General features: G+C 37.7%; 1 protein-coding gene and 1 long non-coding RNA gene across 4 annotated transcripts in view; one reads left to right on the plus strand and one right to left on the minus strand.

Annotated features, from left to right (window-relative positions):
* Positions 1 to 27,455, plus strand: part of LOC124527579 (gamma-taxilin-like) — a 697,565-nt gene that overhangs the window by 242,904 nt on the left and 427,206 nt on the right. The gene's annotated exons all lie outside the window — the stretch shown is intronic.
* Positions 4,033 to 27,455, minus strand: part of LOC124527586 (uncharacterized) — a 32,404-nt gene continuing 8,981 nt past the window's right edge. Inside the window, exons 3-4 of the long non-coding RNA XR_006965927.1 lie at positions 22,158 to 22,278; positions 4,033 to 5,510 (exon numbers count right to left, since the gene is read on the minus strand). This is a non-coding gene — a long non-coding RNA (uncharacterized LOC124527586). The remainder of the gene's footprint in view (positions 5,511 to 22,157; positions 22,279 to 27,455) is intronic.

The raw sequence follows: 27,455 nt of genomic DNA on the forward strand, positions 1-27,455 counted from the left end.
GATTAGCTTTTACTTCTTTTATCTCCACAGAAAGGAATTCTAATCTATTCAACCCCCACTACTATTCTTTTCATTATGATTCTAAATTCTGTTCAGTCATCTTGCTTGTATGTATGTTGCTGAAATCACTGGCTGTCATTTTTTTCCTGTTCTTTCTTTGATTCTAAAGTCTGTTCAGTCATCTTGCTTGTATGTATGTTGCTGAAATCACTGGCTGTCATTTTTTTCCTGTTCTTTCTTTGGGGTGAATTTCTCTCTTTGGTCCTTTTGAAGGAAGAAAAGGAATTAATAAAGTTCCAAAAATAAAAATTAACCCATTTTTAAAAAACCTAAAAAAATCAGATAAAGGATACTAGATCCTACGTGTGTTTTGGTCTGTTTGTTGAAAGACACTTGAGAGATTAAAAAGGGAAGATAAGAAAAGAAAAAAAGGCGGGAGGGGCGGGGGGAAGGAGACGTTTGAAAAATTAAAAAATGCACACAATAAAATAGATTAAGTGAAACGATTGAAGTAAAATACAATATAAAAAATTCACAAAAAAGTAGAAATGTAGCAGAAAAAAATTAAAGAAAAATCACTTTAATAAAAACGGAATATAAAAATATTTTTTTCTCTTTCTGTATTCAAGAATAAGAAAAGAAAAGGAAAAGGAAAAGAAATGAGTAGGTGGACCAGTGAACAGAATCAAATATGATTGAAATTACATTCGGTTTCCCCTAGAAGTCAAACCATGAACCACTTTATAGTCTGTAAACTAAGCAGGCGAGAGACTGGTGGTGTTCCTCAAGAGCTTGGTTGGCGTGGTTGGGCAGGGCTTAGTGTGACGGTTTGTTCTCCACTAGACGGTGCTGCTTAGCTTACTGGGGTGGATTGTTGTGGCATGTATAGGCATGTATGCGCAATGTGTGGGAGGAGTGAAAATGGCCTCACCCAGCTACCCAGTCTCTAGTATCAGAACTCTGTGCTCTCCCCAACTGGCAATCATGCACCCCTCCTTTGTCTCCAGTTTCCATCCATTCCCCACTCCTACACTCTCCATGACCACGCGGTCATGCTGTCAAGCAGCACCTCCCTCCTGAGTTGTATCTCAGATGGGGATGTTTCCCCATTCTCACTTCTCAGGGCCTGTGGCTTTGACCTGTTTGGACTTTCTGTGGAGGGTCTCGCTGAGCAATGGTGGGTGCCCCTCTGCCCCCAGGAATGTTTGGGAGACTGTGCTGCTCCTGATGCCCAGAGTCTGCAGCTGGGCACCAGCCCGTCCCAGAAGAAGTTCTGTGATCATTGTAGCAGCAGCATTTCAGGGATTGTGGCAGATCATAGCACACATCTGGCACCAGGCTTCACCCTTAAAGTCCTTGCTCCAGTACCAGTGAATGTGGCCATTCTCTGAGATCCACTGGGACCTTTACCTGTGGGGAGGCCTCTATGAAATGTCCTCCCAACAGGGAAATGCCTTTCCCCCTGTGGCCTCTCAGGGCTCCACTCTCTGCTCCCAGGGATCCGCCTTTCCCACCGGAGCTCCGTCAGGTATTGAGCTGTGGAGGTTCAGACTCTGTGCTCCCCCTGTTTACAGAGTCCTAATGGAAATTAAACCCTCTCGTTTCTCTTTTCTCCCTTTTTTGTTCAGTCCCTGTGGCTGTGTCCACTCTTCCTTTTTTTTTTTTTTTTTTTTTTTGTCCTGCTGCTTTTGCAGGGCGGTGCTTTTACCATAGTCCCCCGCCCCCCCCATCTCCACCCTCTCTCCTCAAGCAGAATCAGCTCCCTGCACTCCGCAGCTTCTCTCCCTCCCAGTTCACCTCTCCATGCCACGTACCTGCTGAGTTTTGTGGTTCAGGTTGTGCAGATTGATGTGTTAATCCTCAAGTCATTTTTCTAGATGTGCAGGATGGTTTAGTGTTGATCTGACTGCATTTTGGGTACGAGAGAAGCAAAAAAAACTCCCATGCTGTCCCACCATCTTGGTCTTTCCCCCAGTCTTCGTTTTAAGGTCAGTTTTGTTTGACATGATTATTGCTATCCAAGCTTTCTCTTGACATCCGTCTATATGATAAATATTTCTCCACCCCTGACTCTCAGTCTGCAGATGTCTTTACGTCTGAAGTATGTCTCTAGTAGGCAACATGTAGGTTGGTCTTATTATTTTTTAATACATTCTGTCATGTTGCATCTTTTGATTGTAGCATCTAGTCAATTTACATTCAAGGAAATCATTGAGAGATATTTAGTTATTGCTGTTTTGCTATTTGTTTTGTTTGTTTTTTTGGATCTGTTTCTTTCCTTGCAGTCTTCTCTAGTGATGTTTGTTTTCTGTAATGATATGCTTGGATTCTTTACTCTTTATTTATTTATGTATTTATTTATTTATTTATTTTTATATCCCTGGGTTTAAAACAAAAATTAGTGTTTAGTTTTGAGAGAAAGAAAGAAAGAAAGAGAGAGTGAGAGAGAGAGAGAGAGGCTGCATGAGAGGGGAAGAGGCAGAGAAAAAGGAGGGCACAGAATCCTAAACAAGTTCCAGCCTCTGAGCTGTCAGCTCAGAGCATGATGGGCGGCTTGAACGCACAAACTGTGAGATCATAGTCTGAGCCAACGTCGGCACTTAACCATTTGAGTCACCCAGGCACCCGTTTATTACTGGTTTTTAATTTGTGCTTCCCTTTCGGTTTCTATATAACATCTTCTGCATATAGCAGTGTGTATTAAGTTGATGGTTGCTTAAGTTTGAGCTCACACTTTACTCCTCTTCTCCCCATGTGCTAGGTATATGGTGTCATACTGATATTTACACATATTTATTTTTACTCCCTTTGTGCTTCATGTTACTCATGATCTTGCTTTTACCCTTAAAGACATTACCCTGTGTCTTTTACCCTGTGACGTTTCTTGTAGGGCTCATTGTGGGTCATGAACTCCTTTGGATTTTGCTTGGGAAACTCCTCCTTATCTCTCCTACTATTCTGAATGATAGTCTGGTGGATAAAGTATTTTTGGCTGCAGGTTTTTCCCCTTCAGCACTTTGAATATATCATGGCACTCCCTTCTTGTCTGCAAGGTTTCTGCTGAACAACCCGCTGAAAACCTTATGGGGTTTCCTTTGTTATGTAACTGTTTTCTTTTGTCTTGCTGCATTTGGAATTCATTTTAGTTACTGTGTGTTTTGGTGTAGACATCATTGGGGGGTGTAGACATGACTTTGTTGGAGGATTTTTGTGTCTCTTTCATCTGGATGTCTTTTTTTCTTTGCAAATATTAGGGAAATTTTCAGCTATTATTTCTTCAAGTAAATTTTCTGCGTCTTTTCCTCTCTTTTCTTCTTTAGAGCACCTTATAATGCAAATATTAATTACACTTGATGGAATCACTGAGTTCTCCATTTTGTTTTGTATAGTTTGTTTCTCTCTCGCTTGCTCAGCTTGATTTCTTTTCATTTCTTGCCCTCCTGGGCACTGACTCATTCTATTTCTTCTAGCTTGCTATTTATTTCATCTAGTTTGTTTCTAATTTCAACTTATTGTGTTTTTCATCTCTAAGTGGTTCTTTTTTATTTCTGTGATAAAGGTCTCGCCGATGTGTTCCACTTTTCTCTCAGGTCTATCTAGTATCTTTATGACCGTTACTTTAAGTTCTATATGAGGCATATTACTCATATCACTTTCATTTCATTTTTTTTTTCTATTATTTTCTTCTATTCTTTCATTTGGGAGATATTTTTCTGTCTCTTTGTTTTGTCTACTTCTCTGTGTCTGTTTCTGTGTGTTAGGAAAGTCTACTTTTCTTCCTCTTGGAAAGTACTGTGCAGGGCACACACTTAAGGTGGCAGTGGTCCTCTATAGTGGACTTAGAGCTGCTGTGGGGATCTGGGCTGTGCTGAGAGCCTTGGAAAATCGTGTGCAGGTAGCGTAAGCGGTCAAACAAGTTGTGTGTGCCAGCCTAATGAGGTTTTGAAGTGGTGGGGGTCTGGAGCTGATGGTCAAGAAAGAATTCTTGAGACATCTTTGGTGTAAAAAGTGATTTTATTAAAGCAGAGGGACAGGACCTGTGGGCAGGGAGAGCTGCACTGGGGTTGTGAAGAGTGACTGGTTATATACTATGAAGTTGGGGAGGTAAAGACAAATGGAGACCTCCAGAAAACTTTAATGTGCTAAAGAGGATTCCTAGGATACCAGAGGTCTTTCTGTTGTCAAGCTAAGGCGGTTTTCCCTCTAGTAAGGCATTAACATTAGGACTGTAGGGGGTTCCTGGAGGGGTGCTATACTCTGTATTTGCCTGGAACGTTTGTTGATGGGCTGCAGGTTATAGAGAAATTTAATTTTACCAGTCATTTCCTGCTTGGATTTGTTCTCCACATCAGTACGGAGGGGACGGTGAAGTTTGAGCTCCAGGTGACTCGAGTCTAGGCTATTGATAAGGTTGCCTTTTTCTTTGAATTTACTAAGACATTTGTAAACTTATGGAGATTCCTGTCCTGCATGACAGTGATCTCTGTCAGTTAATCGTTTGGTTTTTTTCCCTTTGCTTTGTTCTTGGGCAGTCAGGAGTGCCTGAGGAATATCACACATATTCTACCGGGTGTGGGGGTGAAGTTATGCTAGCTTGTGCCTTGCCCTCAGCCTGCCTTATGTTTCCTCATCATAACCCCCGTGTACAGTTCTGACCATTAAATCATTAAGGTTGTTGTTGTGGAAGGTCTTATCTTTGGTAGCCTCTTCCAGCTGAGTAGGGGTGTAGAGATGTCGCTAGCTATGGGTCATTATTGGTCTCTTGGGGAACTTATAGGGGAGTTACAAAGACGGGAGGTGGCTGAATCCTGTGTGGACATGTGTGAACCTCCATGAATAGAAAGGATTATTTATTGTCTTAAAGGTATTGTACTTTTGGGGTCTTGGCATCAGGCAGAGAGACATGGGAGAAAACAGCAAAACATAATTAGAGTGATAAGAAAGAGAAGCCCAAATAAAAGATAGTTGACAAAATCCTCCAGTCTAGATGTTTAATCAATCATTAAAGGAAAGAGAGGGATTGTTGAAAGCGCCAATTTGAGTATTCGTGTGAGAAATTTTTGTGGTAATCTGGGAAGCACACACTGCATTTTGTTTTTACAAGACCACAAGTTCCAGCATTTAAAACATCTAATGCCATTCTATTTTGTAGTACTGTCTTATGTATTTATCTTAGTATTTAATAATATAATGCTATTGAGAGTCATAGAAGGCCCTAAGTGTGTAACAGGTGGTATTTAGCCATTATATAGATTCCCTATTTTTTTTTTTTAGTAAGCAAGTAGGTAATAAATAAGACACTTTTATGAAGCAAGAAAAATGTGGGTTAATGGTTAGAGCAAATTACAAATCCATTGTCTGCCAGTGCTGCCAGTGAGAAGTTTTTTAGATGTCAGGCTTGAAAAATCCTCAGCTGGAGCGGTAACAGGCAGCAGGAATCAGATGGGCTCTTCTGGTTTGTAATTCAGATGTCTATGGTGATCCTTTTGAATAAGCATTGTCAGAAGGAACTGGTAGTAGAAATTGGGGAAAGGAGAATGAAAAAGAAAGGTAAAACCATCATAAGAGAAGTTGCAGGTCTTCCACAGGTTAACAGCAATGAGAAGACACATTAGTGTCTTCCTGTGAAGGGGGCCCATATTTTATTTTACATATAGGAGCCTATGAAGAGTGCTCCTCTAACTTCACTTCAGTGGGAATACGTAATATGACGGGGTAAGGGCCCTTCCACTTTGGAGTTAACTCTCCTGCTGTATTACACTTTCAGCGAGGTCTCCTGGGTTTATATGGGGTGTGTTTTCAGTAACTATCAGATCAGGATTAGGGAGGATATGGTTTGCATATTCACTTAGAGATTTATAAATTAATCTAGCCTCAAGTGAATAATTTAATAAAACACCATAGTCTTTATCTGTTGATAGGTTTGCAGCGAGAAAAGACTTTTTATATACCATTGTTGGCGGAATCCATCCCATTTTTCCAGTTATTTAAATAATCTTATGTCCATAGTATCCTGTCATTATCCCCATAGAAAAACAAGCACAGTGAATGTCCATAGCTGTGTTTCTGTGACAGTTTTTCTGAAGTTTACCTCATGTTGCCTACTTTAGGAAAACAACATTTAAAGACAGTCAGGACTAGAATTTAACATCCGTAAAGATGTGTTATTGAAACATAGTTTTTTACTCTAATAACCCTGATTTCCAGAGGTAGCCAAATCGAGACTAATTCGTTTATAAAACAAGTCCAGTTTTAACAAACTGAGCCTAATTATTTACATAAGCTCAGCAAGAATAGTGACTGATCAGGGGTGATTCTGAGGCTCAGTTGGTTAAGCAACCGACTTTGGATCAGATCATGATCTCACGGTTTGTGGGTTCAAGCCCTGTGCCTGTGCTGTCAGTATACAGCCTGCTCGGGATTCTCTCTCTCTGCACCTTCCCCCCCTCAAAAATAAACAAATATTTAAAAATTTTAAAAAGAGATCCTATGCCAACTAGTCTTTGCTCACACCCACCCCCCCACCCCGCAAGGTACAGACTTCATAAGAAAGCAAAAAAAAAAAAAAAAAGAATAGTGATTGATCATGTAGATCTCTTGTAATTTGCTTTGCTGGAACCTTTTATAAGGAATCTCCAGACTGAACTTTTAGTAGCCTCTGCAGGCCAAAAGCCAAACCAAGCGCTTACATCAGACATGCCTGCAATACGTTTAGATTTGGGTGTCTTCCTCTTCAAGAGTTCCCCAAGATACCCTGAGGTTCCTGCATCTGCCAGGAAGTGACATTTTTTACTTACCTGGTAAGGGTTCTGGGAACTCTGTAAGCAAGGTATCAGGCCAACATTTCTAAGGGGCTTTATGGCTCCATGTTTCATTAAGTCAACCTTAGGTCCTTAGTGTGTGTGGTCATATCTGTGTCTATGTATGTCTCTCAGATATGACATTCCAGCTAAAGCCTTGGTAAATTAATCAGTATTTGCAATGGTGTCCTTTTTACATGGAGAATAGATTCTTACTGAACTTATGGAAATACGTATGATTGCCATGGAAGAGTGTTCACTGAGAGTTTTGAATTTCAGAAGGTTTAGGTAGAGAGAAAAGTTAAATGCTTTGGTTTGTTTATAAATGAATACACTATCCTATTATTGTGTATCATATGTATCTTACGTGAAAGTTTCCTTAATTCAGAAGAGCAAACAGTAGGGAAAGAGCAATATTTATTATTTTATTTTATTTTATTTTATTTTAATTTTTATTTTATTTTGTGTATATTTATTTTTGAGAGGGACAGAGCGAGAGAGAGAGAGAGAGAGAGAGAGAGAGAGAGAGAGAGAGAGAAAGAGAGAGAGAGAGGGGGCCAGAGAGAGGCAGAGAGAGACGGAGATACAGAACTCGAAGCGGGCTCCAGGCTCCGCGCTGTCAGCAGCTGAGAGAGTCAGCACAGAGTCCGATGTGGGGGGTCAAACTCACGAACTGTGAGATCATGACCTGAACTGAAGTTGGACGCTTAAGTGACTGAGCCACCCAGGTACCCCAGACAACAAGCAACATTTTAAAAACAAAAGTCACAAACTACAATCTTCCATAATCTATTTAGTCCCATGTTACTAATTCTTGCTCAGTTTGAATGCAACTTTTTATTTCTGGAAATTTTCACCCATTTTAATTATGGGTTTTTCAGGATGTCAAATACCTGTATTTATGCCTGTATATAAAAGTCCTTTTTATAAACTTCCTTGAATAGGAAACACATTTTGTTTAGCATGAGAACAATAACTTTGAATGACAAAAGACTCAAAAATGGACATAGGTAAAGATCTGATGAAAGTTCATTATGATGTAATTGACAAGGAAATTTGGTTATGTCCATGACACATAACACTTTGATAATCAGCATATTAAGTGATGATCTTATTACCAAAACATATTAAACCTTAGGAATTTTATATATACTTGAACAGTTATACCATTAACTCATGCAATACAACCTAAGTTTTCCCGTTATTTGACAGGGCTTCCAGTGTACCATAACATACCAAATAAGCAAGACTTAATTGGTCAAAGACTTCATTTACAATTTAAATCCTGGGAAGTTTGTTGAAACCTTAGAAAGGTGTAAAGCACATCCTACATAGGATTATAGATCGTTACAAATCTTAATTAACCACAATGGCAAGAAGAGATTCAAAGGCAAATATGTAGGGTTATATAGTTGGTAGCAAAACTTTGCCTCTTTAATACAGTGAAGTTTTAACTAAGTAATGAAAGGCCTGAAAAAGACAAAACATAACCTCTGGTTTTCCTGTCAGACAAAAGAGAAAAAAACCTTTGCAATCATACACACACACACACACACACACACACACACACACACACACACACATTGTGTATATACATACGTGTGTGTGAATACATATATATCTGTGTGTGTATATATATGTGTATATATATATGTGTGTGTGTGTATATGTGTGTGTGTGTGTGTGTGTATGTGTGTGTGTGTGTGTGTAATCAAAAGCATATCAACAATCCAAGGAAACTTTGTCTTTTGAACAGAGAGAAAAGCAGAATTTCAATCTTATACCAGTTTACTTTTAAGATCCCTTCATTTTTACCATAGTTCTTCCTAACCACACACATAAAATTCCTTTCCAAAGATTTTCCTTCACGAACCTTCTACAACTTTCCTTTGCATTCAGATTTTCTCCCAAGCCATTTCTATCCAAACGGCCAGCCTCATTTAGGACAAAATTACGTTTTTTCACGTTCAGCAAAAGTGGATTTCCATTCCCTATACTTTTCTGACTCACCTCCTATATTTTACACATATACTTGCTTTCCTTAGTTCCATCAGTCTTACGTACTAGCAGAATTTTAACTCTTAAAAACCTTAGTCTCCAGTGAAAATTAACTAGTAATCAGTTGTAAACTGTTATAACAGAATTCTTTAGATGACATATTTATGAACCACTTAAGCACACAGCATGTTTACCAACAGACCTTCAAGTATCCTTAGTTTCTCTGCAATAAGAAGGCAAAGCACAAACTTATACTTAGTAATCAGTGCTTTAGTACTCCATTTTGTTTGGAAAAGACCTAGATATCCAATGAATTCAATCCCATTTATCATACAAGCAAAATTTTAAAGTTTCAGGTTACCAAAGACTTTGAAAGCTATCTTAATTACCCATGAAAACTTTGAGACACAATTAAGCATCATTTTAAGTCATCATTTTGCTAACAAATTGGCAACAGAGGTAATAGCTTATTTAAACTTTAGCACACTTAGGAACAATAATTTTCATATTTAATGCTGATAACTCTAAGGACAGGTCTGTATCAAAGCAACAAACTTAAGTTAGCTTGAACTTCTAGTATGTTCCACCTGCATTCTGTTAAAAGACAATTTTTCCCAATTGTCAGTTTTTACCTGGAACACCAGTGGGGAATTGGAAGTGGGTGGTCCAAGGGGGTGCTCTTCACTCCTTGACATAGAGAGTGGGAAGAGGAGCCAATAGTGCCTGAGGCACTGAGGATGGTATAGGAACCACTTATGCAGGCTGCACCCAAGGTGGTGCAGAAACAGGAGGGGGCAGGGAAGGCAGAAAAGGTGAGGTGCCAGTAGGAGGCAGAGAAGGAAGCTTTCTGGTTCAGAAGAGCAGATGCCCTGTTTTGTGGGGGCTTTTTTACCTTTTTTTACCTCCCCCAAAGTATTAATATGGAGTCCATGTCAGGCCAGAGAAGACAGGGAATTTCGCCTAAACAAAGGGAGCTTCGGCAGCTGCTTAGGGATATTCCTTAAAGTCCCCTTCATGAGTAGACCAACCCCAGTTGCCTCCAATTATAGCTGTTAACCCAGGAAATGAATGACAGAGAAGCCCCCACATCTATTAGGAGGAATAGAGTAAAAGAGTCATTGTCCCCTTTGTCCTCTTTGTCAGGATGGCCTGTGTTTCCTCCAGTGACTGAGTTCTATCAGGGGGAGGCCTGTTGAGACATCCAGTATTTTAGGAGGGAGTTTACTAGTCAAACACATTTCTTTGGGCAAACACACTCTGCAAGAGGCCTCTTTTTTTTTTTTTTTTTTTTTGGTCCAGGTCTTGATTTAGAGCTGTGAAGGCCTGGACCCAGGGTACCTCTGTCCATTTGCCCTGTTTCCTGTAGAAGACATCTAACTGTTAGATCTTACTAAGGCCATGCAGTGTTACAGGAGATCAGTCCTCTCCTAAATTTTACAAGTCAGATTGTTTCCAGTAGGTTAAAAAAAGCATCCCAAAGAGAGTCCTTGAGGACCAAAGAGAAGCTCCCAGCTCCTCCTAGAGTGACAAGTAGAAAGAGAGAAGTAAAGAAGGTCCATTACCCCTAGAATCCCCCTTCCCAGACTCCTGGGTGATGTCCCACATGCAGGATATGTCAGAGGTTCCTGGTGTCAAAGTGACCAAAGGAGTCCCTCAAATGAGGCCTCTGTGAGCACTGACCAGCTGACTAAGGACCCCTGAGGAGGGATGCTAGGGTTCCCCTTCTTCCCCAATGCATTCTAGACTGCAGATGGGTGCCTAGACTATGGACTGAGTTTGCCTTCCTGAGAAAGACCAGAAATCACCATTTTTAACCTATGGAAAACATGGGAAAAGTTTTACAAGGGGTAATTACCTAATTTTGTAATTTAAGTAGTAGTTAGTAGAGAACATTGGCTGAAAACAGTAAAGACAAATCCATCATGATTTCAGTGACATTGCAACACACACAGTCTGTACAGCCAACTTCCTAGGGATTGTCCCCGGTTGCATTTTAATTCAATTGGGTACTGGTTTTGGCCGGCTGTCAGTGGAGGTCCTGGGGCTAGAAGCAGCCAGACCACAGATGCGGAGTGGATCATGTTAGACGAATGAGGAGGAAACCTCACACAGAGTCTTAAGATTGGCAGCCATCTTGGTGACTTAGGTTGCTTGTCCTGTGCCCGAGACAGACAACTTTGTATAAGGACAGGACTAGATAGAGGGCATCAACTTTCTGGGTCTTACTACCTTTTCAGCCAGGATACTAACTTCTAGCCAAAAGGCAGGCTTTCTCCTCCCTGTAGAGTAGCTTCGGGGTAGAGGATTGCAGCTGAGCAATCAACATGAAAATGTTGCAATGAGACCGTACTCCTCAAAAAGACCCTGAAATGAGAGGAAAAGAGGAAAAGAGAAAGTACTCACCAAGTTTGCACCATGGCTCAGAGTTCAGATGAAAACACTCAAAGCCCAACATTCAGATGTCAAATAACGGGGTTTTGCAGTGATGGGGATTTGGAGCTGATGGCCAAAAAAGAATTCTGTACACATCTTTGGTACAAAAGATGATTTTTATTAAAGCATGGGGACAGGACACATGGGCAGAAAGAGCTATGCACAATGACTAGTTATATATTGTGAAGCTGGGGGAGTTAAAGGCAAAATGGAGGCTTCCAGAGGGACTTTGATGTGCTAAAGAGGACTCCTAAGATATCTGAGGCCTTGCTATTGTCAAGCTAAGGTGATTTTCCCTGTAGTAAAGCATAAACATTAGGACTGTAGGGGTTTCCTGGAGGGATGTTATACTCTGTCTACCTCAAGTATCTGTCAATGGGCTTCCGGCTATAAGGAAATTTAATTTTATTTGCCATTTCCTTCTTGCCTTTGTTCCCCACATCACTATGGAGGGAATGGTGATGTGGGGCTGCAGAAAACTGAGTCTGTAGGTTTCTGGAAATTAGGCTATTGGTAAGATGGCTTTTATTTTGTCATTTTACTAAGACATGTGCATACTGATGGAGATTGCTGTCCTGCATGACCTTGATCTCTATCAGTTAACCATTTTTTGTTTTCCTTTCCTTTGCTCTTGGGCAGTCAGGAGTGCCTGAGGAATATCATAATGTCATAATACCCAACCAAGGCAAGAGGACCGTGGTGGTGGTGGGGGGGGGGGTCTCAGCTTGCCTTATGGTCCCAAGTCTACTTCCAGAGGGCGTGCATAGTCACTGCAGAGACTGAAGGTAGCCAAGGCCATTCAGCAAAGCACAAAAAGACGGGGTGTGTAGTTTTAAAAAGGTGCACATGTTCTCTGTCGGAGGTGACCAGTTACAGCCACTGCTGGCACTGAAGCCTTGCAGAGCAGGCATTCAAGAGATACTTGGGATACCAAGGTTGAGCTCATGGAGAGGGGCCCTACAGCAGTAGGACCTGGCTGGAGGGGGTGGTGCACAGTGTAAGGAAGTTAGGTATTGAATGCTGGTGCCTAGCCTGTTCCTGCACGTAGCTGTTTGTTTATGATGGGGGCTGGGACAGAAATGGTACCTAGCAGCTCCTATGTTCCTAGTGAAGTCCCTCAGCAAACTCTGATATTAGTAAACAAGTCTCACTCCCTTTAGCCCCAGGCAGTTTTCAAACTGCTGCTTCTAAGCTGTATCTCTGTGGGCTCTCTCTTTATGGGCAAGGACTCAGTTTCCTGTCTCTCCCAGAGCTGGGCCTACTGATTATTAGAATTCCAGGCTGTAAGTTCTGCTGGTTGTGAGGACTCATAAAATTTGGCCCTTCTGATTTTCAAAGTCAAATGCTATGGGGATTCCTTTTTTTCTTGTAGACTCCCTGCCGCGATAGTCTGTTTCTCACCTTTGTGCCATGCCTCTGGCTCCCTCCCTCAGGTGACCAGACCTGGGGGCTTTAGCTCCCCCAACAAATCTCTGTTTTCCTACTCTCTTCAGTGCGGTCCTTTCTACATTTAATTGTATTCTACCAATGTTGGGTCATTTTCTGGGTGTTGTCTAGGTGTAGCTATGGAATGAGGTGAGCTTAGGGTCCTACTTCATCATCTTTCCTGGAATTCTCCCAGAAAAAGTAGACTTTACAACAAAGATTGATACTGTGGCTGTTGCAAATGCAGGTCTGGGTGTCTGCACATCAATGCCGTTTTGCTAGGAAGAAGATTTCAAGAAATACACTCTTCACAGGGAGGAAGCTGCTCCAGAGAATGAAAGTGCTCCAGTTTTTACAAGGGTTATATACTTTTACATCTTGTGAAAGCTCAAAAAATTGTAGATTAGCATATAATCAGGAATCATGAGTTTTATCTTAAAGGAATGCAGGCACTAGGAGCACAGACAGATACGTCCATATAGATGGACGTATAGATGGTTTTTCTTTAGGCATACTCATTCACAATGCATGCATGGTGGGCCAAAAGTCAGGCTTTGGTTTGAACCTAGTTTACATACAGCCATGCTGACTTAGAAATCTAAAATGGCTTTCTTTATATGTTAGGACTGGAGAGAGTTTTTCTCACAACCGTTTAATTTTAGAATAAACTCATCTCTTGAAAAAAATCTTGGCTCGGATTTTGGAAGACTTTCATTAAATATATACACCAATCAGAGAGAACTGACATCTTAATATATTGAATCTTCAAATCCATGAACAAGTATGTCTTTGTTTATTTGACACTCTTTTGATTACTTTCACCAATGTTTTGTAGTTCTCAGCATATAGATCCTATACAAGGATCCCAGTAATAATTTACATCAACATATAATATTAATGTTTATCAAAATATTTAACTTTCTTTGGATTAATTGCAAATGGTATTTTTTCAGGGGTTTGGAGGAATCTTGCTGATTCTAAGGGTAGGAATATACTGGAGACTTGATTAGCTTCGACAGCCATTATCTGTGTAGTCCCCGTAAGACCGTATAGCGATAGGTCTAGCTTTCTATGTTTGTTTTGTTATTTCATTGTTTTTTAGTGGTAAGAGGAAAGAATGCTAAGTATAGCTCCAGAAGTGGAAGTCAAAATGCAAGGAGCTGTTTTAAGTATTGTGAGATCCAAATCTCATAAAGTAAAACATGGAAAAATGCAGTTACACAAAATGGCATGTGAATTATGGATAACAAAGTAATTGTATAAAATGAAAAAGCCATAAGTCAAATAAAACACAAGAAAATTTCATCATATAACTGTTTGTAAGATATATGTAAAAGCAATGTTTATAACATAAACAATATCTATAGGTCAGTTTTAGTCATGAGGACAAAGTTGACAGTTCTCAGAAGAGCTATAAGCAAAATGATGTCCTTTAGTTACAAACTTTCTTAACTGTGGAATGGATATAACTATAAATACAATAGTAAGAATGATATAATATCTTCATTAAGGTTTGATTCATTATCAGTAAGTAGAAATTAAGTAATAAATTAAAATAATAAATTAATAGAAACTAGCATACTAGAAATTAGGCAGTTATTTAATTCTCCTAAGCAAAGTGAATAGATGCAAAAGCACACTTAATTGTGGCTAGAGACTAAAAAGGAAAGATAAAATCCTTCTTAGGAATCAAACTAATTTAAATAAAGGCAAAACCTCTTACGTGTTTGACCCAGGCCTGAGATCAAACCCAGCGTGGTATATTGGAATAGTAAATTGGTGAGGGTTTGTATTCCTAGTAAAATAATTCACTTCTATTTATGGTGGAGCTGCCTGCCAAAATAATTGATCAAAGAAGTGCTGTTCAGAAATTTAGCTGGAATTTAGGACCACCATAGAAAATTATCCCTCATAGGTACCAAGATCAACACAGAAAGAGGTTTTCATTCAAAGCTTTGAGAAGAAAGTTTAGCTGGTGCAATATTCACATCAGGGACCAAAATAATTTCTCACATTATCTAAAAGATACAGAAATCTCCAAACCAGAAATCAACATAAAAATGCTAGTTTGAACCAACAGGTTTTGAAAAATGTTAGGAATATCAACTATGAACCCATGCCATGAGAATGACTGCACATCCCAAACAGACTGGAGATCACTTTGCCACCTCACAGATGACATTATTATGCACTAAAGAAAAGCCTGTACCTGAGGAGATACCCAAGAAGGCACACTTAACGCTGAATAAGATTCATTAAAAGGGTCTTGAAAATGAATACATGTAGGGGTACGTGGGTGGCTCAGAAGATTAAGCATCCAGCTCTTGATTTTGGCTTACATCATGATCTCACAGTTTCATAGGATCAGGCCCCACATCAGGCTCTACATTGACAGCATGAGCCTGCTTGAGATTCTCACTCTGTTTCTCTCTCCACTCACCCACTCATATGTGTGCATGTACATGTCCGTTGTCTCTCTTTCTCTCTCAAAATAAATGAAAACTTAAAAAGAAAGTGGAGTTGAGACAACTGGATGTTCACAATCAAGAGAATGAAGTAGGATTTCTATCTCACATTTTATACAAAAAAAATATCTCAAAATAGATTAATGATCTAAAGCTAAGACTTAAACTATAAATCTGTTAGAAAGAAATATAGATATGAATATTTGTGACCATGGATTAAGCAGTGGTTTCTTAGATGTCACAAAAGGTACAAACCATGAAAAAAAAAATTAATTAAATTGAACTTCATCAAAATCAAGCTTTTGTGCTTCAAAGGAAACCATCCAGAAAATGAAAAGACAATTCACACTGTGGTAGAAAAATATTTGTACATCACATATTTGATGAGACTTTTATCTGGAATAAATAAGGAACTCTTATAACTCAGTAATAAAAAAAAATATATCAAACAAAATATGAGCGAAGGTGATAAGTCCCATGTGTCCAAAGATAATCTTATGAAAAATGTCAATATCATTTGACATTAGAGAAGGAGATCAAAACCAACAATTCACACTGTATAGGTCAGATAAAATAATAATTTTTAAAATAATAGCAAATGTTGGTAAATACATGGAAAAACTGCAACCCTCATACATTGCTAGTGGGAATGTAAATGGAGGAGGTTCTTTGAAAACAGTCTGGTAGTTCCTCCAAAAGTTAAACAGAATTACCATATGCACCATAATTCTACTCTTAAACAAATGCAAACATGTATAGATGCAAAATTTATGTATGCTTGTTTATAGCAGCATTAATCACCATAATCAAAAGTGGGAAAAAAACAAATGTGCGTTAACTGATGAACAAACAAACAAATAGTATGCCCCTACAATAGTATACTCCTAACAATAGACAGTTAGTTGGCCATTAAAAAAAGATAGTAAAAGGGCAACTTGGTGGCTCGATTTTTAAGGGTCCTACTCTTGATTTTGGTTCAGGTGATGATCTCATGGTTTTTGACATTGAACTCCATGGTGGGCTCTGGGCTGATAGCACAGAGCCTGCTTGCTATTCTCTCTCCCTCTCTCTAGGCCCCTCCCCACACTCATGTGCAGGTGCATGCTCTCTTTCTCTCTCAAAATAAATAAATAAACTTTAAAAAAGAAAGAATGGTATGCTGATACAGGATACGATATGGATGAGCCTTGAAGAGATTATGCTGTTTGAAAGAAGTGAGTTATGGAAGACCACATATTATGTTGTTCTATTTAAATGAAGTATTCAGAATAAGTCATTGAATAGAAATAGAAATTGCATTTGTAGTTGCATAGGGCTAGGAGGGTTGGGGGGAAAGTGGGATGATTGCTAATGGGTAAAGGGTTTCTTTCTGGTGTGGTTGAGTTCTTGAAAGTGACTGTGTTGAAGGTTGCATAACTGAATATGCTAAAACCACTAACTTCTACAACTTTCATCAGGTGAATATATGGTATGCGAATTTTATCTCAGTAAAGGTATTACCAAAAACATTGCGGACATATAGAGAAATAAAAACGTTGATTGTATTCAATAATTGTGGTGAGAAGAAAACATCACTTTCAGATTCATTAAATTCTGTAATAGTAGGTAAAAAATGCATGAATTTTCTGACAAAAATTTTATTTTTGAAAAGAAATATTTTAAATATAAATTTGAGCCTTGATCACCTCTGGTTTAAAACGTTAACATGCCTACTATGCTATGTAAAATATATAAGAGAAAGTCAAGCTTCTTTAAATTTTTTTTTTTTCAACGTTTATTTATTTTTGGGACAGAGAGAGACAGAGCATGAATGGGGGAGGGGCAGAGAGAGAGGGAGACACAGAATCGGAAACAGGCTCCAGGCTCTGAGCCATCAGCCCAGAGCCTGACGCGGGGCTCGAACTCACGGACCGCGAGATCGTGACCTGGCTGAAGTCGGACGCTTAACCGACTGCGCCACCCAGGCGCCCCAAGTCAAGCTTCTTTAAATTCACATTGAGTGTACATATCTTCCTCTTGTTTTTTCAGTGCTATTTTTCTCCCAAGGATTAATTTCAGTGATCTTCTCCAATTCTTTGTTTACATCATCCTTTTGCAGTGTGTTTTGTCAACAAATATTTGAGAGCTAGATGATTTTATGGAGCACATTACTTTTGAAAAGGAGTTGTGAAAGGAAGTAAAAAATTTAATAAGAATTCTCATTTTTAGGTTTGAGTGGAAGTTTTAAATTACTTGTGGTAAGAAAAGTGAAGGTAATAGAATTTTCTAGTTGGATTAAATGTTCATCTAATATTCATAGCTGTTGGTTTATAGTGCTATCATTGATTTTGGTAATTTTCTGGAGACTGTATAAACAGTTGAGATATAATTGTTATGAAATTAAGAATTCAAGAGATAGAAGAATTGTGGTTGATGTGTACCAAGCGCTTCGAAGGATTTAATACAGCACAGTCAGGAGCTTAAGATTCATGTTTCTATCAGGAGCCCTTGTGGGGCACCTGGGTGGCTCAGTCAGTTAAACTTCCAGCTTCAGCTCAGGTCATGAATCTCATGGTTCATGAGTTCGAGCCCCATGTTGGACTCTGTGCTGACAGCTCAGAGCCTGGAGTCTGCTTCAGATTCTGTGCCCCCCTTGCTCTCTGCCCCTCCCTGCTTGTTTTCTCTCTTTCTCTCTCTCAAAAGTAAGTAAATAAACATTAAGAAAAATACAAGAGCACTTGGGAGCAATCTCTGTGTGGGTGTAAGCAGACACTGCGTGTACACTGGACTTGTATTGCTGTTGAGCAATCCCAAGCTTAGGAAAACTGGTATTTTATTTATTTATTTTTTAGAATTTCATTATGAATTTTTTTTTAATGTTTTACTTATTTTTAAGACAGAGAGAGACAGAGCATGAGTGCGGATGGGGCAGAGAGAGAGAGGGGGACACAGAATCTGAAGCAGGCTCCAGGCTCTGAGCTGTCAGCACAGAACCCCGCGTGGGGCTCGAAATCACGAACGGTGAGATCATGACCTGAGCCGAAGTCGGGTTGCTCAACTGACCGAGCCCCGTGGGCGCCCCGGAAAACTGGTCTTTTAAAGGCAGCTAAGGACAAATCTGCTCAACTTCTGCCCCAGAAGAATATATTCTTTAACTTTCATGGCTGTTTGTTGTACGAATCATCTTTTAAAATAATCCAGAAGAGGGACGGACGCCTGGGTGGCTCCTTGAGTTAAGCGGCCGACTTTATGGCTCAGGCCGTGATCTCACAGTTTGTGAGTTTGAGTCCTGCATCAGGCTCTGGGCTGACAGCTTAGAGCCTGCTTCAGATTCTGTGTCTCCCTCTTCTCTCTGCCCTCCCCTGCTCTCTATGTTTCCTCTCTCTCTCAAAAATAAGCATTAAAATAAGCAATAAAGTAAAATAATCCAGAAGAAAAGGCTATCAACAATGTGCTACTTATTGCATGTTTCTGTTTACAGAAATATACAGAAATATAGAAAACACCAAATAGATTGGTGGTTGCCAAGATCTGGGGAAAAGGGAGATGGAGATTGACTGCTGTTGGGCACAGAGTTTCTTTTTGAGAACAGCAAGAATGTTTTATGTTTATAGTGATGGTGATTATACAACTTTGTAGATATCCTGAAAATCAGGAAATATACACTTCAAATCGGTGAACCTTATAGTATGTGAATTTTATCTGATTAAGAAACAATATCTTTGTTGAAGTTCTGATGCCTATAAGCAGTAAAGGAGTATATATGCACGTTGAACACAAAAAGAGTATTTAATAGGTCACAGCTACATAAATTGGCAGGGAATTGTATAGCTGAAAAAGAATGTGAACTAAATTCAAAATTGACATTCAGTATGAAGGAATGTTCTTCGGGTTAGGTAGAAAAAATTGGGGAGATGATAAGATGGTCAGGTAATATTCCATTTACAACAAATATATATATATATATATATATATATATATATTTAAATAATAAATAGATGTTGAGAATCTAGAATTAAGTTGATAATGTATAAATCATTCAGTTTATACATGAAGAATTTAAATTATTTTCTAGTTCATAATTATTCATAACTATAAATAAAGAGAATTATATATAACTATATATTGTATATGCATAATAAAATATGCATGTAAAAAATGTTGACAAATCACTTAACCTTGTCTTGCCTTGGTGACCTTAGCTTGATAACAGCTTAATAACAGGATAAATAGATTGTTATCAAGGTAAGTGAAGCATGCTTCCAGGATAATTTAAACATCACAGTGGAGCTTCATTCATAAGCTTTATGAAGCACATTTTTACCTAGAAGGTGTTTATTTATTTGTGGAGGATAGGTTTAGGAAAAAAATGAAATCAAGAAAAATAAATTTTGTTTCTTTTCATTTTTTAATTAATTCAGGATTTTTATTAAGATATTACAACATAACGGGTGTTATTTTTGGCAATTCAGAGAACAAAACAAATTCACGTGTGTAGAACTTGCATTCTAGCTTTCATGAGGAATACTGTGAACTTTTTAAAATAAGAATGATCATGGTTGTGGATTGGAGTATATAGAGGGTGCTTAGTGTAAACTTAAATGACTCACAGTTTGAGCAAACCTTTCAAAGAATCACTGTAGCAAAACATGTAAGGTTGGAGTGTGTCTGGAATACTAAATATCTTTGTGCAAGAAAGAAAATGATAGGAACAAAGGTCTCAAGGACAAGTGGAATATGATACGTGGCCCTGTATATGTTAAGGACCTTGGCTTTAGCTTAATGAGAGAGGAAGGAAGGAGATCACTGAAGAAACTGTTTTTGAAAGGCTGATTTTATTTTTATTTATTTATTATTAAATATTTTTTAATTTAAATTTCAGGTAGTAAACATTCAGTGCAATATTGGTTTCAGGAGTAGAACCAGTGATTCATCACTTACATACAACACCCAGTGCTCATCACGAGTGCTCTCTTTAACGACCCATTACCCACCTAGCACCTTTCCCACCCACCCTCCCTCCTATTAAATATCCACACAGAGATAAGCAATAGTGTCTTCAATATAAGATTTCTGTTTTGGAGAGCTGGGCTAGAGATAAAAATTTGGGAGTCATTCTGTTTACAAAGCCTTTGGATAGGAAGAGACAGCCAGAGGTTTCAGAGTATTTGGATCAGGGAGAATTTAAGTAAGATAAAGAAGATTAAGAAATAATTATTGAATTTGGCAAAAAATACATGGATAATACTGAATAGAGAACTTTTGGGACTGTTGGGAAGAAAGCCATATGATCAATAGTGTAAAATTTTCAAATGAATACAAAGAAGTTAGATAGAAGAATATTTCAAACCTAGGAATTAATCGCTGGAAGCCTTTGAGAAAGAAGTATAATAAGTATTTTGGGAATAAAACTTAGGAAGAAACAAGAATTGATGCAATGCATATAATAAGAACAAAGTGTAGAAATCTTGCAACTAAAGGAGAGGACAAGGCCAATATCTTAAGATACAAGTTTGGCTTTGGATCGTGCCTTTTCTTAAATGATTTACAGGCCAATAAAAGCAATGAGAAGAGGAATGAAGTAAATAATACAAGACAGGAAAAGAGTACTTAAATTGACTGGTTGTATCCTAGAGGACAAAGGAAAAGAAATAGTCATAAAGGAATAAATAAGTATAAATAAAGGTTTGATTTAGATCAGAGTAACAAAGAAGAGAAACCAGGGAATTACGTATTCTATAGCATAATCTGAAGGATTGGAGTGAAATGTATTTGTAATAATTTATGGGAATAAGGGCAATGCAAAAAAATTTAAGAAATGGCAACAATTCCAAATAATTTTTCATAAACATATTAAAAAAAAACATAGTATGATACTACTGAATACTTGGAAGAATATCTAGATTCCAAAGAGAAAAGTATACTAAACTTCGTGTTGAAGATCTGAAGAAGGAATAATTTACTCGTCTTACAATTAAAAGGTAAGGAGACCAGGCTAATGTAACAGCAAACTAATATTTGCTACGGAAAATAATATTAGAAGACAAAAGCCATATTATAATAGTTTCTCTTAGGGAAACTTCCTTGTATAATTTAATCGTAAACACATTCTAGGACAAAATTCTGAGAATTTTCCTTCTAAGTTTTTTTTTTTAATGTTTATTCATTCTCGAGAGAGAGACAGGCAGAGAAAGAATGTAAAGTGGGGGAGGGTCAGAATGAGAGGGAGACATAGAATCTGAAGCAGGCTCCAGGCTCTGAGCTGTCAGCACAGAGCCTGACGTGGGGCTCAAACTCACAAACTGTGAGGTCATGACCTGAGCCAAAGTTGGACATTTAACCACCTAGGTTAAGTGAGCCATCTAGGCACCCTGTGAACTTTCTTTCTAAAGGATAATAAAAGTTTTGCCAAGTTAAAGTAAAATAGATAACACTTCTTTTCTTCCCATTTCTCTTATTAATACTTTCAGTTTTCTTTTGTTTTCTTCTTCCAGCTTCAGTTTTCTTATTATTTATTTTAACAAACAAGCAACAGCCTCTATGTGATAAAAATCATCCCTGTAGAGACTTGCATTGAGTTTTAAAATTCAATCTGTGGGTTCTCATTTCATTAGTAATAATTTTTAATTAGAAACAATGTTCCATTATAAAATGTCTCTTCTAATATTTACTTTGATTTATTACCTTTCATTTTATTCTTTTTCACTTTTTTATATCTCTTCTGAAAGAGTTGATGTTAATTCTTCTTCACAGTATATCAGTATTATTTCTCTTATAATTTGTTCAAATACAATTTAAAATAAACTTTTCACTTTGCAGAAAGAGAGTTGAGACTTAGTATTGCCTTGAAAGCTCTGGGTTTTACTATTTTAAATTGTAACATGAATTGATAATTTTCCAAATATTTAATTAATCTTAAAATACCAATTATTATATAAATCTTAGGGTTAATTTTAAAATTAAATTCTTGATTTCCATAGAGTTGAACCAAACAAAGAAATAGGATTTCAAGTGGAAAATGACCAAAGTCTAAAGTAAATGAACTAAAAGGGCTTACCATTTTGTGTCTCCTTGATCAGGAATATCTGTTGGATAGTTTTCTTAGTGTTATTATGAGTGGATTCAGGATAGATCTGTGCCGTTTATTTTGGGGGGATGTCTTCAGTTTTAGGCATTGGCTGAAAGGCACAAAAAAGAAAAAAAGTCATGAGAAATGAATTGTTCTTGCATACTTCTTAGAGGTAAGAGTATCATAGGCATTGCCTGAAAGGCACAAAAAAGAAAAAGAGTCATGAGAAGTGAATTGTTCTTGCATACTTCTTAGAGGTAAGAGTATCATACGGATGTTAACAGGTGATTTTATGACTCATAGAAGTGTGATTGACTATTTGTGTATACATTGTTTTCTGAAGAATAATATTCTGAATAATATTCTGAATAATAATAATAAATAATAATAATAATAATAAATTCAATTCAGTTCAACATTTCTTAAACCAAATAAATAATTCTCTTATGATCAGTGATGCATTTACATCTTGCACATTTTCTGTGAATATTGAATTGTACAGCATCTATTTGGATTGGATACTAAACTATACTGGATTAACTTAGAGGAAGAGTTTTGACAGCCAGAACCTCCAGAATGGAGACAGTGTTTGAAAGGCCTGATGAAGAAAGAGCAGGTGAAATTCCATCTTTGGGAGAAGGAATGGTCCTTGGCCACAGCCCTCATATAAACTTTCCATTTGGCATTCTCTTCTCAACTGTTCTGTACTGTGGTGAGGCTGCTTCTGCCTTGTGTATGTGTGATATTTATTGAAAGAATAATGACAAACTCTGGATGTCATTTACCATTGGCTTCATTATTGTGGGAGCAGTTTTGGATCAAGTTACCCTTATGTTTTTCAAGAAGGATTTGACCAGGAATATGGCTGCATTACTTTTGGGGCATCTTCCGCTTTTAGGACCTCTAGTGAGGTAAGTGATAGTAAATATTTTTTGTCCACTGTTTCAGATAAGCAAATTGAATGTGAATATTATATAAACAAGTTTAAGGATGTATTAATCATTATTCCTTTAGTGAGAATTTTCCCCTTTTAGTTTTGCTTAGTTTTCATACACTTGAAATTATTAGTATGTGGTAGTCATCAATTTTAAGTTAATGATAGTTTTGAAAAAATACAGATAGGAACAAGTCAGTTGTTTCTTCTGTTTTTTAAATGCACTTAATCACATTTTGGTGTTTATCATTTTTTTAAAAGTCATCCATTAGGATTTTTATTTTAAATAATTATGAGTAAATATAACCTTACCTAACGGATAGAATAACGGAATGAGAAATGGTGACAGAGCACACAGAAACATCATGAAAAACAACATTGTAAATTTGCCACGTATTTTGATGACATCTAATATTTAATTGTAGATTCTTAAGACATCTTTGAAATGTAGCTGAAACTGGCATACTAATATACAATTAGGCAGTCAATTTCCAAATCACTTTTGTTTACTATGATGATTTGCATGAAAATTATCATTTTTATGGAATTAATTTTAGCCAGCTTTACAGTTTGGGTTTTCAAATGTACTAAAAAAAGACCCCATTGTCAAAATGTTAATCAGGCAACAATACTAAGTGATTTGGGGGCATTCATTTATTTGAGCTGATTTAGGTTTGGTTGACCATATCACTTAAAAAAAAAAAGGGCCATGCATAAACAACAAAAAATAAAAACATATTCACCATAAAACTCTACAAACATTTAAAAACTATAGTAACAATAAAAGGTAGCATCTATTAGGGGCTTAATATATATTTCATAAACATATCTCATTTTTCTCAAATTTTTCCTTAAATTTATTTTTTTATTTAAATTCTTGTTAGTTAATATATAGTATAACACAATAATACGATGTAATATTGGTTTAAGGAGTAGAATTTAGTGATTCATCACTAAACTCAGTGCTCATCACAACAGATGCCCTCCGTAATATTCATCATCCAGCTAGCCCACCCCACCGCCTCCCTCCATCAACCCTCAGGTTGTGCTCTATCTTTAGGAGTCACTTATGGTTTGCTTCCCCGCCTCTCTCTTTCCTGCCTCTTCCCATACGGTCATTGGTTTTGTTTCCTAAATTCCACGTGTGGATGAAATCACGTGGTATTTGTCTTTCTCTGAATGACTTATTTTGCTTAGCTTAATATACTCTGGCTCCATCCACATCATTGCAAATCCAAGATTTCATTCACTCTAAAAATTTTTTTTCAACATTTTATTTTTCAGAGACAGAGGGCAACAGAGTGTGAGCATGGGAGGGGCAGAGAATGAGGGAGACACAGAATCCAAAGTAGGCGCCAGGCTCTTAGCTGTTAGCACAGAGCCTGATGCAGGGTTCGAACCCACGAACGCTGAGATCATGACCTGACCAGAGTCGGATGCTCAACGGACTGAGCCACCCAGGTGCCCCTAAGATTTCATTCTTTCTGATACAGACTTCTTTATCCGTTTCTTTATTCTTTATCCACTTCTTTCTCTTCTTTATCCATTCATCAGTCGATAGACACTTGGGCTCTCTCCATAGTTTGGCTAATGTTGATAATGCTATAAACAATGGGAGCATGTACCCGTTCGAATCAGCATTTTGTATCCTTTGGGTAAATACCTAGTAGTGCAATTGCTGGATTGTAGGGTAATTCTATTTTTAACTTTGTGTGGACCCTGATACTATTGTCTAGAGTGGCTGTAGCAATTTGCTTTTCTACCAACAGTGTAAGGAGGGTTCTCCCTTTCTCTGAAACCTTGTCACATCTATTGTTTCCTCTGTTGTTCATTTTAGCCACTCGAACAGGTGTGAAGAGGTATCTCATTGTGGTTTTGACTTGTATTTTCCTATGATGAGTGATGTTGAGCATCTTTTCATGTGTCTGTTGAGCATCTGGATGTCTTCGTTGGAAAAGTGTCTACTCATGTCTTTTTCCCATTTCTTAACCGGATTATTTGTTTGTTGACTTTACTAAAGTTCTTTATAGATTTAATAAAGTTCTTTATAGATTTTGGATACCAACCCTTTATCCAACATCTTCTCCCATTTGTAAATATCTTCTCCCATTCCATCAGTTGCCTTTTAGTTTTGTTGACTGTTTCCTTCGCTGTGCAGAAACTTTTTATGTTGATCAGGTAACACTAGTTCATTTTTGCTTTTGTTTCCCTTGCCTCTGGCAATGTGTCTAATAAGAACTTGCTTAGGTTGAGATCAAAGAGGTTGCTGCTTGTGTACTCCACTAGGATTTTTTTTATTATTATTATTTAAAAAACAATTTTTTTAGTGTTTATTTATTTTTGAGGCGGGGAGGTGGGGGGTGCAGAGAGAGAAGGAGACACAGAATCCGAAGCAGGCTCCAGACTCTGAGCTGTCAGCACAGAGCCTGACGTGGGGCCGGAACTCATGAACCACCAGACAAGGACCTCAGCCAAAGTCAGACGCCCAACTGACTGAGCCACCCAGGCGCCCCTCCACTAGGATTTTAATAGTTTCCTGATGCACACTTAGGTCTTTCATCCACTTTGAATTTATTTTTATAGATGGTGTAAGAAAGTTGGTCTAGTTTTGCTCTTCATGTCACTGTCCAATTTTGCCAGCGCCATTTCCTAAAGAGATTGTGTTTTTGGCCCTGGATATGTTTTATCGAAGATGCACTGACCATTAAGTTGTGGGTCCACTTCTGGGTTTTCTATTTTATGCCCGTATCATAGTGTCTTGATGACTACAACTTTGTAATATATCTTGAAATCCAGACTTGTATGCCTCCCACTTTGTCTGTCTTTTCCAGGATTGCTTTGGCTGTTTGGGGCTTTTTGTGGTAACATTTTTTTTTGTTCTAACTCTGTGAAAAATGCTGCTGGTGTTTTGATAGAGTTCGCATGAAATTTCTAGATTTCTGTGTGTAGTATAGACATATGAACAATGTTTGTTTTTCCAAATCATCAACCATAGAATTTCCCCCCATTTCCTTGGGTCCTCTTAACTTCTGTCAGAGGTGTTCTGTAATTTTACCCTTTGGTTAGGTTTACTCCTAGGTATCTTATTGTTTTGGTGAAATTATAAATGGGATAGATTCTTTTATTTCTTTTTCTGCTGTTTCATTATTGTATAGAAATGCAGCTGGAGAGTCTGGGGGGCTCAGTTAATTAAGTGCTGGACTTCAACTCAGATCATGATCTCACTGTTGGTGGGTTCAAGCTCCGCACTGGGCTGTGCACTGACAGTGCGGAGACTGCTTGGGATTCTCTCACTCTCCCTCTCTCTCTATTACCAGAACACACTGAAAATCTTCCTAAAGCATAATTTTACATAAAGTCTAGAGAAAAGTCAATTAAGTGAATAAAAATAAGCAGCTGATAATTTACCATCACTTCTGGAGTCAGACTGGGTATTTTTCATTTAAGAGGGTATGGTATTCATTAAGAAATGGACTGCCATAGAAAAATGAGGAAACATACTAAATGTGACCTTTATTAAGATACTCCCAATGATCAGCCATAGTATATGGCATAGTATATTCTTTCTATAAAGGCAAAGCTTGTAAGCTGTTGCTAATAAAATTGATTTTTCTTCTGTGACTCTATAGTACTTTGAATGCTATCGGTATGTTCAAGGAAGTACAAATGTTTATCTTCTCAACTCTACTTACAGAATTAGCACACCAAAGTAAAAAATCCTACTATGTCCAAGACATAGTAGGACAAATAAACATCTGTTTTCATCTAGTATGTCTTTGGAACATGTGTCTTTAATTAGGGCAAGAGTGTTTACAGCCTAGCAAATTGTTCTTTGTGAACATTAACCCTTCAAAACTGGTATTAAAACAGGTTTCACTTTGTATTGTTTTTAAGATAAGAACAACCAGAAAGAGACACCTTATTTGTGAGGATATTACTTATATTAGTTCAAGGTAGCTAGCTGATGGTCTTCAGCTATACCAAAAAGAACTTTATCAAAAGAGCAGTACTATATTGAATGTCTTAAAACATGAAAAGAAAAGGTCGTGTCCGAATGAATTAAGATAAAAGTAGGCTTGCCGTAATGTACATTGAACATTAGTAAAACTTATATATCCTTTTGACTGCTTTGTTTCCTTTATTCTTGGGAAAGCAATAGCTTTTGGGATCAAGAACTCTAAAGATTAATGTGATTTGAAAATCCAGTAATTTATATGTTCTCTACCAAAAAATGGAGACAATAAGCTTCTTTTTCTTCTCTATTTTAATTTTTCCTGGCTTTATCGAAATACACATATAACATTGTGTGACTTTAAAGTATTAAAAGTGATGATTTGATACACCTGTATGTT

Source organism: Lynx rufus, unplaced genomic scaffold (genome assembly GCF_022079265.1).
Source record: "Lynx rufus isolate CCGP_SWC_20201006 ecotype Redwood Valley unplaced genomic scaffold, mLynRuf1.p SCAF_51, whole genome shotgun sequence".
In the NCBI taxonomy this organism is placed as follows: domain Eukaryota; kingdom Metazoa; phylum Chordata; class Mammalia; order Carnivora; family Felidae; genus Lynx; species Lynx rufus.